This window comes from Numida meleagris, chromosome 3 (assembly GCF_002078875.1).
Source record: "Numida meleagris isolate 19003 breed g44 Domestic line chromosome 3, NumMel1.0, whole genome shotgun sequence".
Taxonomy (NCBI): domain Eukaryota; kingdom Metazoa; phylum Chordata; class Aves; order Galliformes; family Numididae; genus Numida; species Numida meleagris.
Genome location: NC_034411.1, coordinates 74,463,687 through 74,471,644, shown reverse-complemented (window position 1 = coordinate 74,471,644; position 7,958 = coordinate 74,463,687). Strand labels below are relative to the sequence as shown.

Below are 7,958 nucleotides of genomic sequence, written 5' to 3'. Positions count from 1 at the left end.
ACCTTGAGATCAGCTTCATCCTGCATTAAATAAGTTTTATGTATACTATAGACATTTAACTTTTTAAAATACTTAAAATATAGATTACAGATGTCAGCTGGAAGCTTTAATTCCAGCCAGTCCCAGACTTTGAAAAGGTTTGAGTCTTCCTTTATGATGTACATAAAATATGACCTTGTTTCATGACTAGCTGCACTGACATGAGTAAAAGTGGCAATGTTTAGATTCCTAGTTGACAGATTCAAAAACAGGTATCAGTAACTCATATTGGTTTGAAGTTGCTTCAAGATTTGCTTAATTTCGATGTTGGTCATAATTCTCAGCAGCAGAAAATTAAATGGAATACTGATCTACCCCAAGACTCTTCAGGAAAGTTGAAGTTAAGAGTAGACAGAGTACTAGTATATTTAATTCATACAGTGTATGGAATTTTGCTTTAAGAGACCCCAGAGGAAAAAAATAAAGGAAACAACAGTTTGTTGAGACTCACCGCTGGCTAGCTGTCCTTTAACTCATGTTGATCTTTCTACATACCAACCCTAAAGTTGTTACAATCAGTAAAGAGCCAACAGGCAGAGGTATGTTGACTTTGCTGCACATCTGGTAGGATTTTGGACTAAAATATCCTGCCATTCTGTAACTCAGAGAATGAAAGATATGTGCTAATATGTCTTTATTCTTCTTTGCGGTAACCTGGATTTATGACACTGCTTTTATACCTGTTATATAGAGGAAAAAAGATAGAGCTTTTATTTTAAGAGAATCATCCTTCTCTCCATTCTGCAAGTCCTTACATTTGATTATGTACAACACCTATTAAAGTAATATTGTTCTTTAATATAAATCAATAAAATTTTACTTAAAATAAAATTATACCACCCAAATCTTTTAAAATTAGGGCCTTATGAAATAGCCAGAAAAACTTCTTTTTATTATCAAGTGGAAAGGATGAATCTGACTGTAAACTGTAGATAGTACTTGTATATGTGACTTGTATATATATCTTTTGCACTAATTTCTTCTGTAGTGTTAACATGTGTTTCATTCAGTTTTGGGATTAGTAGGCAGTGGGCTCTGAATCTCTGCTTTCCTGCTTAGTCACGTGGCCCCTCAGGAGACGATCTCCAGAGCCCTCCTGCCCTACTAGGGTGGCTGTGAAGTATAGCATTTTTCCCTGTGCCATGTTGTTAACATGTGAGTTGTGTTGTACAGTATAATGTAATAATACAAATACAGTATAATGTATAATACAAATATAATTATGTATGAAATACTAGAGAACTCACCAAAGGAAGAAGCTATGCATGGCTCCAGGAAAAGGTGAAGAGTAGCACTGTGGGTTCCTACATACTGTAAGTTCTCACCATCATGGATGGCAGATGCATCTAGTTCAATGAAAAGAAAAAGGAGATAAGACAACACTTTCTGTAGATCACAGCCTGAGATAATGATTTTTAGTTATGTCCTCTGGCTCTCAAAAGATGTTTCATTATAGTAAAATTTACTGGGATTTTTCAGTTGACTGCCTTGACAGAGAGAGTTAATTATAGAAGATATGCCTAAGGCACAGAATGTTAAAAAGGCTGAAGTTTCTTTAACTGCCCCAGAAGTCTTAGCATTCTCAAGAAGCTTGCACTACTGGTAACACCAGATTACTCTTTGGGAGTAAGTTTCTTGTTCTTTATTGCCTCAAGGTTCCTTTTTTCTCCCCTGATATTTATTGGCAGAACAGCTGGGAAATGAGAAAATGTTTTCTTTCAGGAGAATGAGAAAAGAGTGTAAATGAACACAGAAGGTAAGAAAGTGAGAAAGACAATGTTTAAAATTATAGTAGGAAGAACAAACAAAACCTGAAACCAGCATATCTAAGGTAGTGAAAAGATGTAAAAAAAATATAAATTGGGAATATTCTAATTAAGGCAAATGGATAAAGAAAAAAAGTTTAAAGGCATAAGTAATGTGATATTTAAAACCTGTAGAATACTATTAAGAGACAGGAAAAAAAATAGAACCTGGGATACTTTAAATTAGAGGAAATCTAAGTGAAAATATATCAGAAAAAATATTAATCATACAATATTTCTTCTGAAGTAAAAATGCTAGTTTTCAATAATAGTGCAAAAACAGCTGATATTTTTTTCAGTATTTTAGTAAAAAACATAGTTTCTATTCCAACAGTAACTTGTGAAAACACTGAAAATCAGCTACAAGCCCTAAATATTTTAAAGAAGCATATTTAATAATTTGAATCTAATCTTAACAGAAGAGTTGAGCAAAAGTTTTTTTTACTGTAATGATGATTTTCAAAAAGTTACAGGTGCCAGAGAAGTTGCAGAAAACTAGAAAAAGGTAGTGTTTTATCAGTGTATTAAAATCTAGAAAGAGAATGAGCATATATTAGAGGCTTGAAATAGTGATAGTATAGGACTTGACTGATTTTTATCAACATCCTTTAATTATTTTGTAATGTAAATCAGTGTGAGGATATAGAAAACAGATTGTATATTAAAAAAAAGTTTTTATTATTAACAGCCCCAGTTAAAAATAGGAATTTTCCAGTATATTTTGAAGGCTTCTGTTGTGTTTTTTTTTTTTCTTTTTGGTGAGATTACAAAACAAGTGCAAAAGTAAAGCAAAATAAAGCATGACATTACTTTGATTAGACATTGCCTAACTCTGTGTTTAAGTGGGTGTTTTTCTAATGGTGTCCTAGAGGCAATCAGTTCTTAGCCTACATCAATTAAAATATTTTTATTGATGATAAATAGCAAATATCTATTTGGAGAATGTAAAAAAGAAAAAATATATAAAATATGAAAACCAAGCAGCAGAAATCAAGCTGTCATTATTTCTGACTGTAAATTACCATTGGATTATATGTATGCTATTCGTATTTATTTTTCCTTTCTTGAAATGGAAACAAATGTTTATTCATTTGATCTCAGTGATATGATGAATCCCAAAATCTCAAAAAAGTTGTTTTAAGAATGAAAGTCAATTCCTATCTATAAGAACTTGCAAGCAAGGATTAAGCTACTCTGTATTTCTGTTGAAGCAAAATGAGTCTGGCTGGGTCTTATTTTTATGAAGACAGGAAATACTTCATATCTAGATAATATGCTTAAATTTTATTGCAGTCATATCATTTAGTAAAAAGCATACACTAAGAATAAGGATGACCTAAAGCAATTTTCCTAACACTGGAATAATTTAATAGCTAGATTGAATGAAGTCGAAGGGATCATCATTCCTGCCTCCCGAGAAACAAAAATTTCTTAGAGTGAATACTCTATTACTGGTATATGAAGGTAGAAAGAAAACAAAGCTCTATTTGTTTAGGAGATGTAAGCTTTTGTTCCTTGTCTCTATTTGACTTATTGCTCAGATAACCTATTTCTAAAGATATATTAAATGTTAACTGCCCGTGTTTGGGGAAGACAGGTGCTTATGACTGGAAGTCAAGAGGAATAAAAGGAAATAACTTACGCACCTGTTCTAGAGAGAATGCAATCATATAAGATATTTCAAACTCACAGTGTAACCCAGTTCTCTGTAGAAAGAACTATGTTTATAACATCTAGTACATGAGTGTCTAACATTTTAGTTTGTCTGGGCTGCACTGAATAAAGAGGAATCATCTAGGGTTACATCTACAAAGGTTGCTTTGAAAGTAATGCCTCCTAGTTATTTCCATGGAAACCATAACTGACACAGAGCACTAACACTGTTGAGTAAATTCGTAGCTACAAGACACTCTTTTTCAATACACTTACCATTAGCTAAGCTTTTTCACCAGTGATGAACAAGTATCTGCGTGCTGTGCTCATAAAAATCTGCACCAGCTGAGGTTGCAGCTGTCACTACCAAAATGCACCATCCACTGCCTCACTGTGCTCACATCCACTGTTTGGTCTCCAGAAATGTTCAGTTAGCATTGATGAATGTCAATGAATATTCAAGCAGAAAAAAACTGCACCCATTGACACACCTTTGCTTTGTCCACTCTTCCATGTCAGACATCATTCTATCAGGCTGCTTCTCTGCTGCCATCTGTCACATTGCAACAAAATGTAACGTATAATTGGCAGGAAGGTACAACTTCTACTGCCATACCACTAACATGAGCCTCTGACATTGTGGGGCACCATCATAAAATAATGGCATTACTTTCAGCACAGCTATATTAACTATATTATATGAAGCTAATATATATGAGTAGCACAAAGCTTATTTTAAGTTTTAATGTTTTTTATTAAAACATATAAAGAGGAGAGAACAAAAACTAGCAGAATATGTGATAATGTTTTAGTGAAACCAAGGTATCAGGCTGACTTGATGACAGTGATTGCAATTTGTAGTGTGTTCTCAAGGTGTTCCTCAGAGATTTTTGATGAAATTTTACTCTTCCTGTGCTTCATCCTTAAAAACATTTTTTTTTCTGCTAATGTATGTAATGCCAAGAAGTGGTGACATGAATAAGATGTGAGTGTGAAGGGTGAGAGATAGTTCTCACTGGTGAGACTGGGCTTATAAGAGGGATATGATCACCTTTTGGATTGCAGCTGTATACCTTCCATTTGAGAAACTGCAAGTAATGTATTTAAGTTGACAAATAAGGTCACAAATAAACCAAAAAACTGATTTTTTTTTTTCAATCTTGAATCCTATTCTCAGATTCCTTTGTAAAAGGAGAAAGCATAGCTGCCTGTTTTTTGCTGTTCACACGACACTGTTTAGCTAATGTATCAAAATTCATAAACTTATTTGTCATAACTTGAGTTAGCACAGCACTACACCCTCCCCATGCCCTGGTTTCAGCTCAGTGTTAATAGTGCACCAATTTTGGGTTGTTGCTGAGTGACAGGTGCACAGCCAGGGCCAGGCCTCTCAGCAGAACAGAGCTGCTGCCATGATAGCGCAGGGCAGGGAGCAGCCACATTGTGAGCTGTGCTAGGCTGCATAGGGCCTGTGAGTTGGACGTGACTGACCTTGGCAATTACAACTCTTAATACTGAATAGACATTGCAAATATCAAACTTATCTGGCAATTAGGAAAACAGTATTTTCGGATTTTCATCTTAACCTGGCAAGGTAAGGAGGGACGAACAAAGGAATAAAATGCATAACCTTGACTACTAATAATTTGCTATTAATAATGTCAAATGATGGAAAAACTGAAGTTACAATAAATGCTACTCTGATTATCTGTGAAGGAACAAATGAAAAGCTAAATATTTCATGACTTTTTACTATTATTACAAGTTTGTCTATTGTTATTTATATTCTACGAGAATATGAAAAAATGTTCCTTTTTGAAGTTGGACATTATCATATGGCTAAGCACTTCTTTCTGGTATGTTAGATTATTTAGGATGTAGAGATAGTCTAATCTACAAGGATCTGTTAAAAGTGTGTGTGAGCAGGCAGAAGACACTCAAAAAAGTAAGGTGTCGTTGTGATTTAACCTGGTAGGCAGCTAAGCACCACACAGCCCTTCGCTCATTCCCTGCTGTGGGACAAAAACAATTTAATAACACAATATTTTTATATAAGAAACTATAGTATGTATTCCAAAACAAGTGATACACAGTGCATTTACTGACTGCCTGCTGAATGATACCAAGCCAGTCCAAGAACACCAACTGCTTCCTCAGCCAATTCCCCCATTTTTATTTTTCCGCATGATGTCACATAGCATGTGATAGCCCATTTGGATCAGTTGACCTGGTTCTGTCTTAACTTTTTGTGCACCCTAAGCTCTTTGCTGAAAGGGCAGAGTTAGAAAGTGAAGTGTCCTTGTCTCTGTGCAAGCACTACTCTGCAACAACTAAAGCATCAATGTGTTATTAACACAATTTTCAACAAGTCTAAAACATAACATCATGCCAGCCGCTATGAAGAAAATTAACTCCCAGCCAAAACCTGGAAAGGCAGCCGAAGACAGGGTAAAAAATACAACTGACTGAAAAGCTTCTTAATTATTTACGTGCTCTAGAAATGATGGTCTAACCACATCAGTAGAGTGCAGAGTAATGGTTCATCCTTGCCATCATTATAACCACATCATTATTGTGCTATTCTCCATGCGCAGTCCTCCATATTTCAGTAATTGTTCCATATCCAAAACATTAATTACTTCGTAAATAGAAGGTAGCTCCTAGACTGGATACCATGAATTTTATATCAAATATCACAACTTATTAAACATTAACTGCAGTGATTCCTAAGACATGAACGCCAAGCCTCAGGTTTTGTACTTAATTTGGGATCACAAAACGTGTATTTACTGACCATTCATTGGGTAGTATCGTATTAAACAACAGTCCTGTTGGCAATACCAATGCAAAATGAAAACTGTCATTCTTCAGTTTTACAGCAGTTCAGAATTCACGGATTGAGAAAACTTGATTGCCTTCCAGAGTTAGTACTTCAGAAATAACAAAATAATGTGCTTTTGAGTCAGCTCTAGCCTATGGAGGATTTCTTAACTCAGATTTTTTAGTTTAGATGAAATGCAGAGAGCTGGATAGGATCCAAAATAACTACCACCTAAAATATGGGACACCTACAATCACTGCACAGTCAGACACTGGACTTTGACTCTTACACTCAGACTTGCAAGTAGATTGCTTGAACAGGAAAGTAATGCTTTTTCACTGTTTCCTTCTTTTACCAAATCAGTTATATTTTAAATATACAATTGCACTCGTTCTGAGTGAACATAGAGATTATTATTCTCTATTTTAGTAGATAGGGTGCTCAGATGGACAGCAGAAATTGTTAGAAAAGGAATTTATGAACACAGCAGTAGAAGAAAATTGAATAATTACTGAAATGACTTTTATATGTTAATAGAAAGGATTTATTTATATTTATTTTCCTGCCAACATTCTCTAATAGCTTAAACCATAATTTTACTTTTATTTATATTACACATACAATGTATTTTTAAAAAGCATAGTTGTACTAGTTTTTCATTTCCTTGGCTGAGAATTGCACACATTGTTCCAATGAAGTCTCACCAATACTTTGTATAATGACAATATTTTTCTTATGTTGGAAAACTTTTACAGTCATTATAGACATGTTATGGCAGAAGTTTGTGCTATTCATCCTATTTTTGACAGGATGTTGTGATATCCTGATTCTCCTCTATACTGAAGAACCTACTCTGCGCATCACTATCTTTCATTAGAACAATCCTATTTTCAGTAGCAGGGCTCTTAATACAGAAATTAGTTTAAGATCAGTATGAGCCTCCTTCCAGCCTTATTTAACTTTCAGCCCAACCCCATTTTTCTTTAGTACCTCCTTAACACTTAGATTTCTGGAGTTATGGTCTGGTTAATCTAGAAGTTCAGAGGGGGGAACCACATCTTTTTTTTCCTTATTTCACTGCATGAAAAATGCTTATGTTCTGCTTCCGAAGAAGCAAAATCGCTTCTGACAGGTTCTTGATGATACCAGGCAAAGTATTCATAGATAGGCTAATAGTCACATACAGAAAAAATGAGCTAAACTTACCCTGCTTGTGAAGGGACTCTAACTACACAGCACTCCATCTAAGGAAGCAGCCTAAGCCCAAGAGAAATCCTCCTTTCAGTGGCTAGCCCGTAAATTAGTCCAGGATGGCTCTGCTCTGCATCCACCCCTTCTGGTCATGTGGGGAACACAGGTGCAAACAATGTGCCTGTGCTCCATTGGCCAGCAACACCCCTTCACAAGGTGCTCAAGCACCAGTTCAAGCCCTGATCTATCAGTTCCCCTAAAGCTTAACAGTAAACTATTCATTAGAGACAGCAGAAGTGACTAATCAATCACTTGGCATTGCCAGTATGGTCAAGACAGTGTCCAATTTTATACTTGATAACTTATGTTTTTAAATATCTGATATAATTGATAATGTTTTTACATCTTTCTCTCTTTTTTTAAAAAAAATTATATATCATGTTAATTTA

General features: G+C 34.9%; 1 long non-coding RNA gene across 1 annotated transcript; it reads right to left on the bottom strand.

Moving 5' to 3' along the window:
* On the bottom strand, positions 528 to 7,729 carry LOC110395623. The gene is made up of 3 exons (XR_002436526.1): positions 7,525 to 7,729; positions 1,287 to 1,385; positions 528 to 719 (listed from the first exon to the last, which is right to left on the bottom strand). It is a non-coding gene; the product is annotated as an uncharacterized LOC110395623 (long non-coding RNA).